The following is an 11,996-nucleotide window of genomic DNA, read 5'->3' as shown; positions in this document are numbered from 1 at the left end:
TGAGACTCAAAAACAATTTTATTTAAGTGGCCAAGTGGAATATTCCGCCAAGCTGCAGGCCAACAGTTTCTCTGATGTCAGTGATGTGAAGGCTATTTCAGATTAATTCAGGATTAATCCCAAGCTTTAATAAATTACCAAATCATATTTATTGGATCATTATTCTCCTCTTAATGGACTGACAGATACCTCTTCACTCTTTACCAGGTTGGAAAAAGGTCACCACAAAGGTTTATGTTCTTATACGTCACTCATTCCATTTCTGAATAGCAGCTCTGTAGGTGAGAAACCATGTGACATCCGTATCAAATTTTCAAGTGCCCAGGGCATGTGTGTTTTTCAATGGCATTGTAAAAGAAACTGCTGAAGTGGGGTAACATAAGCTGCGCTTTGGGGCATGGCAAGGGTTTTCATTTAACTTGAATGTCCTCCTGGGGGAAACTTGCAGGAAAGTTAACAAAACAGTTTCCATAACATATATTGTATAAGATGAAATAAAATTTCTTCCCGTGGGCTCACCACCTGCAGGAGGGACCGTAAGGGACGGTGCTGTGAGGATTGGGCAGCAGTCGAAGGCGGGGGCCTGCTTAGACTGCTGCCCCCGCGACCCGAATTACGGATAAGCGGAAGAAAATGAATGAATGAATGAATGAATGAAATAAAATTTGACTCCCAAATTGTTGACTCTTTGTGAGGACCTTCCACTGACAGCATAATGAATGTTTTGGTAGACCTAATAGCCCAAGCTTTAAGGTCAATTATCCAAAGTAAAAACCTTCTGCGCTTTTATTTTTTTGGCAAAAAAAAAAACATCAGCTTTCCTAGTGGGTACTAGACAAAAGTCCTTACAAAGTCAAAATCTGACAGATAATTTTGTTCTTGTGGGGTCCCCAATAGATCCACTACATTGAAAAATGTTTGTGAACACCATAACATTTGTATGTGTTTTTGATCGAGGTGTCAATCGATTGAAATATTTTATCACGATTAATCGCACAATTATCATGAGTTAACTCTGCTGGGGCCCTGAGACAGGAAAGTAAGTTCTCTCTATATATCTAAGGTTTGAAGAGCTCGCCTCGAGACCTTGATAGTACGGAGTGGAACCCTCTGTCACTGCGCCACCACTGGAGGGGTCTCATATGGAGGAGGCCAAGTGGAATCATGTTGGATGCTGTCGCCATGAGACCCAGCAGCCTTTGGAACTGGTTTACAGTGAGTTCTTGGACTTCTCTTACTCTCCCGACTGCTGTAAGGATGGCTGCGATACGGGCGGGGGACAATTGTGCGAGTCCAACATTAACCCCAGCTCCTTCATGCAGGCGAGAATGACATCTTGATGCCGGACCACCTGAAGCTCTGATTAAGCTAATATTAACCAGTAGTCGATAAAGTTTAGAATGTGGATGCCCTAAAGCCGTAGCGGGGCTAAAGCCGCATTCATGCACTTTGTGAATATTACATGAAGGTGCGGGGTGAGAGTGCTAGGCCAAAGGGGAGGACCCGATAATAATAAGCTTCGCCCCCAAAATTAAACCTCAGAAACTTCCTGTGAGCAGGAAGGATGGCCCACCAGGGTGGGACACAAAACGTAAAAGCGGGTAGGAGAGGACCAGAATTAAATCGAGTAGCTTCTCTCTATCAAATGCAGGACACACCGAGATACGTCTGGGAGCTCTTCCCAAGCTACCATGAAATCTCTCAGGGAAACCAGCCTCTCGAGGCTCCCAGAGAGGCTGGGGCAATGCCCGGCAACCGTTGGAGCCTCCGAAAGGGGGGCAGGTCTCCTCCATTCGCAGCGATCTCTTAGGCTTAGATGGAGGGAGACACCTGTTGGAGAGAGGCTGTGCTCCAAGGCACATCCTGTGGCGGAGCTAACAGCCTGCCTCTTGGTGCCAAAACACCTGATCGGGGAACCAGCCCCTCAAGACAGGTTTCTGACCCCTTTCAGAATAGCCGAGCCGTATTTCCTTAATATTGTCAGCCCCAGAGCTGAAACCCTCGTTTAACTCTCGCAGCAGGTCGGCCTGGTATGCCTGCAACACACACATAGTGTGGAGGCAACCTGCGGCCTGGCCTACTGGTAAGCCTTACCTACTAAGGCTGAAGTGGCTTTCAACGGCCTAGAAAGCAATACCGGAGTCTTTAGCGATGCCGCACCCTGGAAAGAGATAGCCAGCTAGCGTCTCTTCGACCCCGAGCATCTCCCCATAGCCGCACTCCTTAAACCCAACTATGTCCGTGTACAGCGAAGTTTGCGGGGGAAAGGCACAGGCTGCATATGGGGTCTCAGAGAACCTGGACACCTAGGTGTGCTGGTCAGGGAAAAAATAGTAGGCCCCGGCACGGAGGCTGTGACACGGGATGCAGAAAACGCTCATCCAGATTGCTGGGAACCTGTTCTGCTTCTCGCCCAGCCAAGCTAACTTTAGCTTGGACACGGCTTGCATCATTATCCCCAGGAGCTCATCGAACAGCACAGGCTTCTCCATGCCTTCTGCCCCGGCGAGAGCGGAACCTAAACACAAGGGAGATCACTCTCCTCGAAGAGTGATCTCCAGCAGCGGGGTGTACATACAGCCATGCGGATACAGCACGGACAATCGTCTTTCTCGAGAGCCGATTAAGCATCCTCTACTCACAAGCAAACAACACAAAGCTCATGTGTTTCCCCCCGTAATGAAACGGGGGCAAGGAGGGACACACATGCAAAGGTTTGTTTGTCTATTAGCCATGGTTGCACAGATTCACACACAATGCGCTTACCTGAACAATCAGAAGCTTATGTCGCTACCATCACTCAGTCATTTTGTAGCTTCCTGGTTTTACGTGATGTCGCCTGCCGATGACGTCACAACTCGCCTATTGGCTGGATTTCACACGTGATTCAGAGCGTGGACAACGCGTTTCTCAAAGTGTTTCGACTCTCGACTTGAGTTTCGAGCTCGAGTTCCTGAAAGGGAACAGACACAGGCATACCTAGGCATATGCCCGATATAGGCAGGCATACACCAATCAGGCATAACATTATGACATTATAAAATTGGCAGGTGAAGTGAAGGTGAAACACTGATTATCTCTTTATCATGGGACCTGTTATTGTGTGGGATATATTAGGCAGCAAGTGGACATTTTGCCCTCAAAGTTGATGTGTTAGAAGCAGGAAAAATTGGCAAGCATAAGGATTTGAGCAAGTTTGACAAATTATGATGTCTAGACGACTGGGTCAGAGCATCTCCAACACTGCAGCTTTTGTGGGATGTTCCCTGTCTGCAGTGGTCAGTATATATCAAAAAACCCCATTATGCAGTGTGATCTGATTTTGATTTGATTCCACACAATGCAATTCAATACAAACCGAGACAATAGAAAAAATATGATGCCATGCAATTTAATACTGTACAGATACTTTGTTTTTAGTTTAGAAAGACAACGAATCATAAATTAACCATCAATGTATTTTTAACGCATGGACCTTTGTAAAGCAAAAAAAAATAAAATAATAATAATTAAATAAAACCATATGTTCTTTTCCTGTTCTGTCTCCAGGAAGATGCAACTCTGCCATGTTAATTTATATTGTATGTGCCTCTCAGGACACGCCTCGGTCTCTGTAATGTTCATGTAACAGCAGTGGTGCTGAGAGAACTTGCTTGAGAAACAGTTTAGCTAGGAGAAATCAACCTTTTAAAATATTGGTCACAAATTATTGGTCACTTTCTAAAAAATAAAAGTATAAGCGCATCTACTGATAATTTTAGATAAATAAATCATTTTTTACTGATGCAAATATGGTAAAAATGGTGCATCGCAATACAAATGGCTTGCATCCGATGCACACTTTTTTTTTTAAGCAATGCATCACAACGTTAACTTTTATGCCGATGCATAAATAATCTGCGAATCTTACCACACTAATAAATATAGGGAAGCTTGATCCATCTCAATGTGACTACTATATTGTTTTTGAATTTTTAAGAACCTTTATCTAACAATGATTCTTCTGCTTCTGTAATTATTATTGTTTTTCACAGTAGACATTGAGTACTTTATTAGCTCAATCATGTGTTTGTGTTGCTTTGTGAAATTCCTCGTCATTACAGTATTAATATTAATAACCTCAGCTTCGCTCATCTCAGAGGGCCGTTTTAATGAATTGCAAACACATAAGGTGATTTGATTGACAGGAATATGAAGGTCAAACATCTCCAAGGTGATTATTGCCATAGTGACAATCGCATCCTGCTCTGCATGGCACGCTCTGTAGAGTACATTCAGGCTGTATTTGTTCTCATTTGAAGGAAGTTAGTCCTTCATGGCAATAATAAAAGGATCACAGTATAAATGAGTTCTTTTCTCCATTGGTTCAGTGTAAATGATGAGTGATGAGTAAATACCTGGAATCTACGGTGCAAAGTAATGGAGTGTGTGTGTGTGTGTGTGTGTGTGTGTGTGTGTGTGTGTGTGTGTGTGTGTGTGTGAAGAAAAGAGTGAAGGATATTCACAAGAGTGAAAGGGAAAGTCTATAAGACTCTGGTGAGACCTGCTATGTTGTATGGTTTAGAGACAGTTAGAGTAGCTGGAGATTGAAGATGCTGCAATTCCCATCAGGAGTATGTAGGAAGGACAGGATTTTTTTTAAATGGATGGTGCAGGTAGGACGTTTTGGAGACAAGGTGAGAAAGGAGTGATTGAGATGGTTTGATCAATGGCAGAGAAGGAAATGGGGTATATTAGTGGAAGAGTGTTGAGGATGGATCAACAAGAAGGCGGAAACGTAGAGGAGGTTTATGGATGTGGTGAGGAAAGACATGCAGGTGATTGTTTGAAAGAGGCAGATGTAGAGGACAGAGGCATATGGAGACAAGTGATCCACTGTGGTGACCCCTAATGGAAGCAGCCAAAAGTCAAGAAAGAAGAAGAGGTTTCAGTGAAAGTGAATAATAAACAAAAAAATAAGGATTATGGACTTTACACAAAATGTACCATTAATGTCAGCCCCAGTGAAGGGGGTGTTGGTTGTCTGAAAATGGGGTGCAAGCCTGAATAGAAATTTTGCATCTGGGACTTCATAAGGTGTGGGGAAAACTGGAGAACCTGAAAAAAACCTGGGGAGACACGATAAGAACATGCAAAACCCCACTAAGACGATCATCTTTAGCTGTGTATTGAACCTGGTATCCTGGAGCCTTGAGATTTCAATGCTACTGATTGTGCCAAGCTTCATTGTATTTGGAAATTTTGGTGGTTCTTGATCAACAGACTGACAAAGAAAGCACATGCCTTGTTTGGCGTAATATATATACTGAATGAATTCCACAAAAATCTGCTCATATTACATATGCCAACAAATCAGATTTGAATTGCTTGTTTGCACAAGTCCATGGCAGATCGTAATTCTGACTAAAAGCCAAAAAAAGGCCCCTCCAGAGCCAAGGATAAGAAGTGCTGCAGTACAGGCTCAGGAACACTCTGTATAAATGTGCAGCTGGATGTTTACGTAATCGTCGGGGAGGTTTCAAAGTAGGTGACTTGGACAAGAGGACATGCAGAGACACAAGCACCTCTCTGTTACACCATTTACAATCTCAAGTGGTCATTGTAAATGGTAAAGAGATAGCATGAAGTTTCTAGTAGGCGCAGTGCTGTATGATATGTTAGCTGCACTGCATCAAGTCTCTGGGTGACTCTGCTGAAACGAGTCATGCTTCTAGGAATCCTTGCCGTTATGTAAAGTGTAATACATGATGCTATACGAAAATGTTGAGGTGGTACAAAAACAGTACAGTCTTGAGTGTGCTGTTTCACTACACTTACACTACAATGACTTGGTAATTGGTTCCACCCAAGAATGTTGTGTCTCCCAAGCCGACAAGCATACTTTCGTTTCAGCTTTGGGCCTGTTATCTATAACTGTCCTTCCATTGGAATGCTACTCTATTGTGTTCACCTGTTCAGTGTCTTCTTTTAAACTTGTATCGATAAGTATAATGTTGGCATCGTGGAAGCTATTTTTTGAGAAGTTCACATCCCAAGGGGATTTTACAGTATGCGATGTTCCACTTGTTGTCCACCCAGCAAAGTTCCATAAATGGTAATTACCATAAAATAAAAATAATTGTTTTCAGCTACAGAAGCTCGTCTGTTGGATTGGACCACACAGACCAGCCTTCGATCCCGAAGTGCATTAATGAGCTTTGTCCCTGTCGCTGGTTCACCAATGTTCTTTTTTTTTTGATAGATACTGACCACTGCAGATCAGGAACATCCCACAAGAGCTGCAGTTTTGGAGACCAGTCGTCTAGATGTCACATTATGGTCTTTGTCAAACTCCCTCATATCCTTACGCTTGCCCATTTTTCCTGCTTCTAACACGTCAACTTTGAGGACAAAATGTTCACTTACTGCCTAATAAATCCCACCACTATTTTATAGTATATACTTTATATATATAAATATATACTCTGTGTGTGTGTGTGCGTGTACTAAATTAACGCTTAAATGAATGCCTATTATATAAAAAAAAAAAACTTAAATATTTATATTTTTTTCCCTTTTCTCTTGTTTGCTGCAGGAGCTGTTGTGTAGTGTTGATTTGTATTTTTAGTAAATAAAAAAATCAACTGTTTTTGGCTTTTCACGAACATGTCTTGGTCGTTCAATATTAGTCAAATACTCAATTACTGTTCAAAGCAGATACTCTAAGACTTTTACACGAGCAATATTGAAATCTGTTGACTTTTTTACTTTGAATGGAGTAAGTTTTGCATTAAGGGAACTATACTTTTACTCAAGTATAATTTTATACCTCTGCAGAAAGGGAGCACAGTAAATGTGCAAGGTTAGCTTAGCTTGAGAGCGATTATCATTTATTTGGACCATTCTTGTTAAACTGGCTTTTTAACTAACATCAATAGAAAAAACACATGATTTTCAATAGTATACAGCATACATTTTTTAATACACTGTAACATCCAATAGGCTTTCCCAGACATTTGCTTCACAAATGTACTGACACTGATGCATGTATGTTTTTTAATCCATAGACATAACTACATAGATCACTGTATTTATCCCACAGGGAAATTCACTTGTACATATACCGATAAGCTTTGCCTTGATTACATACGTTAATCCACTTGTAATTGATCATTCTGCTAATAAGAAATTGACGAGATCGAAAACAATTTAACGTTGCTTAAAATAATGTGTGACAGACAAGCAATCTCAGATTAGACAGGATAATATAGATTTTTTTTCTATTGACCCAAGATGAGACCGAGAGCGCAGGAGATGAAGGAATAACAACTCTGCCGCCACATGCAATGTGCTAGTACAGGGAATAAATGCAGAGCGAAAGTACACAATACCAAATACAGAATAAATACAACACACACACTCACAGTGTACACCACATCTATCATCAGGGAGTGTGTGTAGAAGAAGTAGAAAAGAGCTGCCATGTGAGCGTAAACATCATCCTTCATTGCGCCTTAACGCGTGGTGCTGAGAGGCTGTCCTGGAAATGTAAATATATTCATTCATTTTTCTGTCACTGCTTATCCAATTCAGGGTCGTGGTGGATCCGGAGTAGGAACCGTCTTTACATGGTTAGTTTTTCTATAGCATTTTTGCCTGGGAACTGCTTAAAAAAAAGACACATTGGACGGTTGCTCAAATGCTTAGGTTGAGAACCAACATGCTTCTGGATATCTAAGATAAACAAGATCCAAATGATAAATACAGTTAAAATGAATACAGTTACAATTATTTCTTCCTCTCTGAGCATGTTATATTTTCCAGTCTGAGGTGGTTTGCCATGATATTTTGTTTCTGTTTTGGACTTACCTCCACCCATGTCCTTCTATTTGCTTGTTACCAACTTGTGCACTCTTGTTTTGTGCTTTATGCCTATTTCTTTTGTCTATTTACTGTAATTCTCATTCTTATTAAATAATTTTTGTTTTAATCTTCAGTTCTACCATCCCACACTGAAACATCTGAAAACCCTTATGTTCCAAAACATCAAACCTGTGTCATTTTCGCCTGGCATATATTTACTTTTCCAGCTCTTTGACACGTCGTGGCAATGACAAAAAAATGTGTCATCGTTTTCGAGAGCTGCACACTGCGACGGGAAAACAGTGTTTTTAATGAATTCCCTCTGCAGAGCGTTTTTTGAAAAGCTATATTTTTTTGATCAAAAACCATCTTAGCTTGGCCAGAAGGCTAAATGGAGAGAAAAATGTGTTTTCATATGGAAATGTATTAGTGTGGACATGGCCTCAGTTTGTGATAACTGCTTTTACTTCATTAACAGTTTTGGTCCTGTCTTCCTACTGGCTTATTCCTTTATTGTGTTTACTTATTCTTGGGTTTGTCTGAATTTATTTAACATCTTGTTGCAAAGTCGTATCATGTTCCCTTTTTGTTATTTCTCAGCCTTGATTGGCACCTGGTCCTTTGTTTTTAATGGTTTGCTGTTTCATTTCTGATTATGCACTATCCTGGTTTAACTCTGTATTGACCCCCATCCTGGACTTGTGAATTTTTTTAATTTGGCCTAGACTGATGTCAAACATAATTTTTGCTGTATTACTAGTGTTGGGCTGATTTTCACAATTCCCACTCAAGCAACTCAATTTGTTAAAAGGTCATGTTTCCCATATTTTGGACCAAACAATTTGAACAAGAGTGTACATTTTAAACCAGGCCCAAACTATTTTTTTTCTTCTTGATAGCTTTATGATGTGGGAATCCAGAATCCAGAAAATAAACCAAAAGTGTGATGATTACTGAGTCTAATAAAGGCCATGTTCTTGGCTGTTTAAATACAGTAAGAAACAACTTGCAACTAAAAATCAAGAAACATGAAGTAGGGAAGGCCATTTTTCAGGGTTTAATTCGAATTATAATGAAATATCCATATAAATATAACTTCCACCCATATGCCTACGAGTGACAAGTAGCATTAAGTCTATTGCCTTGTCTCAATAGCTTTCATTTGATTTCACATCACTGTATATAGATAAATTAATGTTTATTGATCCCCATAAGGAAATTTGGTACGCGAGGATTCTTAATCGTGAATTTAGCTATCTTCGTCAGGTAGAACCATGTAGCTACATACACTTTAAGAATCCTCGCGTACCAAATTTCCAACAAAACCACTTCCCTTCAGCTGAACCACACTTTTGAAAATGAGCTTTGATTTTTATGAATCGCAGTCAATTGAAGTTCGAACCATTTTTGTGGTTTACCAGTCAAATACAACAAGGGATAGGGCAGGAAATTATTTCAGTGAAGGAATGAAAATACAGTGGAACCCGGTTATGTCGATGTCCTAGGGGGTTGGCAAAAAGCATCGAGGTAACCGATGATCGAGATAAACGAAAATCAATATGGCGGCAGTATATTAACGTGCTTGAAATTTCTTTATGTACATGATGTGCGTTAATAAATGAGAATGTGCATGCACGTGTTTTTGGAGGTTTTTTTTACACAACATCGTTGCCGTGATTTGTTTGATGAAGGCATGTTATAAAAATGTACATAAAGTACATGTTTGTTAACTGTCAGGAATCCACCTGCCACGCCCCCTTTGGCGCCCCCTTCGGCGTGGCAGGTGCTTTTTCGGCCGTTTTCTCTGAAGCTCGTTTAGCATCATCACCAGCTCCTATTTACTGTCCGTTATTGTTGGTATATGTTGGTTGACGGCGGTCGTTGTTATCGCGCATGCGTATCCCGGTACATGCCTTCCCACCGGCACTCTCTCAACGGCTGCTCTTTTCTTCCCAAAGCGCATCGCGGATTCCCCCCCCCCCCCCCCGATCCTGCCGTTGTTCATTCTATGCTTTTGCTGGTCATCCCACGTTCCGTGACGCGCTCCTACCAAGCGCGGATTTCGCCTCCCGTTCATCGCATAACATTTAACAACAAAAGGCATATGTGCACTAACTAACAGCAGAGATTCACCAGTATACAATACAACACCTGGAGCATCTGTAAGACTTGATTTTTCCGCCACTTTCGCGAGTTCTTCTGCGGCTGCACAGCGCCGATCGAGATAACCGACGTTAAATGGCAAATTTTTCCCCCCTTGTTTTCGAGATATCAGGGTTCGGTGACACAAAAAAGTCGACATAACCGATAAAAAATGCTTAGACAAAGCGAGAATTTGGCGGTTCCACTTCAAAAATGTCGACTTAATAGGGTTGTCGAGGTAACCGAGGTCGAGATAAGTGGGTTCCACTGTATAAAACTCCCTTTGTTTTTGCATCAATGAATGATCTATATGGTTTTCTGTGACATCGGGCTGAAAATATTGAGAAAGTCAGCAATAAGACATGATATAATGATGAAAAGTACAGAAATACAGAAGAACACATGTACAGATTCTAAAAATATGGCACTAAAAATGCATCCGATGTGGCATTTAATCCTAAGCTTGTATGCAGCAATAAAAATCATCGCATTCACGCCGTTATATTGTCAATACTCCATTAGCTAAATTAAAACAGGTTTGGTTTCTTAATGATTTCGCAACATTTGGAAAGAGCTATTGAGGGTTGCTTTTAGTGCAAAATTGTAGCTGTTTAATGTACAGGTTCAAGAGCTGTTATTCTTTTCATGGTCTGAAATTGCAGCCCAATGCACTGTGCTACAATTTCTACACAAACACAGGGTGTCTCCATTCATCTGCAGATCCAGAAAGCTGTACCTAATAAACTGGCAACTGGTAAAGTTTGTTATCATTGTCAATATTGCAACATGTTATAGGCTGGCGTTTTTTCACTGTGTTTTCTCTGCAGCACAGAGCAGAAACACACAGCAAACTGATTGGTCTGAATTGTTGTTGTTAGAACTGACTTGAATAAAAAGAACCCCATTTCTGCTTTCAGTTTTATGTTTCTCTGTCTGCAATTTCTCTCTCCCTCCATCTGCTTGACTATATCACTCGTATGCTTGTTCCACTGCCGGTCTTTGACTTTTCTCTCTTTCTCTCTCTCTCTCTCTCTCTCTCTCTCTCTCTCTCTCTCTCTCTCTCTCTCTCTCTCTCTCTCTCTCTCTCTGTTCTTTCTTGTCCTTCGTTCTCCTGTTTTTATACTCTCCTTGCCTTTATCTCTCTGCCTTTTTACCTTTCATGATTTTTTTACCCTTCACCCTGTCTATGATTCTCTCCTCTCTCGTTCTCTCTCTCTCTCTCTCTCTCTCTCTCTCTCTCTCTCTCTCTCTCTCTCTCTCTCTCTCTCTCTCTCTCTCTCAGTTTTCAGGTTTGTTTGGCTTAATTGGCATGATAAATAATTGTACGCTTGTATTGCAAAAGCAAGTACAATGGAAAGGTTAAAAAAAAAGAAAAGAATAAATAATCTACCTTAAACGAAGGAGAAAATTTATTTTTTTTATTGTGTACAAAATAAAATCCAATATAAAAGTACTTACAAACCCGATTCCAAAAAAAGTTCGGACACTGTACAAATTGTGAATAAAAAAGGAATGCAATCATTTACAAATCTCATACACTTATATTGTATTCCCAATAGAATATAAATAACATATCAAACGTTGAAAGTGAGACATTTTGAAATGTTATGCCAAATATTGGCTTATTTTGGATTTCATGAGAGTTACACATTCCCAAAAAAGTTGGGACAGGTAGCAATAAGGGGCCGGAAAAGTTAAATGTACATATAAGGAACAGCTGGAGGACCAATTTGCAACTTATTAGGTCATTTGGCAACATGATTGGGTATAAAAAGAGCCTCTCAGATTGGCAGTGTCTCTCAGAAGTCAAGATGGGCAGAGGATCACCAATTTCCCCAATGCTGCAGCTAAAAATAGTAAAGCAATATCAAAAAGGAGTTAAAGTTATCATCATCTACAGTGCATTATATCATCCAAAGATTCACAGAATCTGAAACAATCTCTGTGCGTAAGGGTCAAAGCCGGAAAACCATACTGGATGCCCGTGATCTTCGGGCCCTTAGACGGCACTG

General features: G+C 40.7%; 1 long non-coding RNA gene across 1 annotated transcript in view; it reads right to left on the bottom strand.

Moving 5' to 3' along the window:
- Nucleotides 1-10,015: 10,015 nt before the first annotated feature.
- The window catches only part of LOC310723786, a 72,367-nt gene continuing 70,386 nt past the window's right edge, over nt 10,016-11,996 (bottom strand). Inside the window, exon 2 of the long non-coding RNA XR_014532767.1 lies at nt 10,016-10,261. This is a non-coding gene — a long non-coding RNA (uncharacterized lncRNA). The remainder of the gene's footprint in view (nt 10,262-11,996) is intronic.

Source organism: Silurus aristotelis (genome assembly GCF_946808225.1).
Source record: "Silurus aristotelis genome assembly, chromosome: 3".
NCBI classification, from domain to species: Eukaryota; Metazoa; Chordata; class Actinopteri; order Siluriformes; family Siluridae; genus Silurus; species Silurus aristotelis.
Note: the sequence above shows the minus strand (reverse complement) of the source record. Positions and strands in the feature narration are given on the sequence as shown.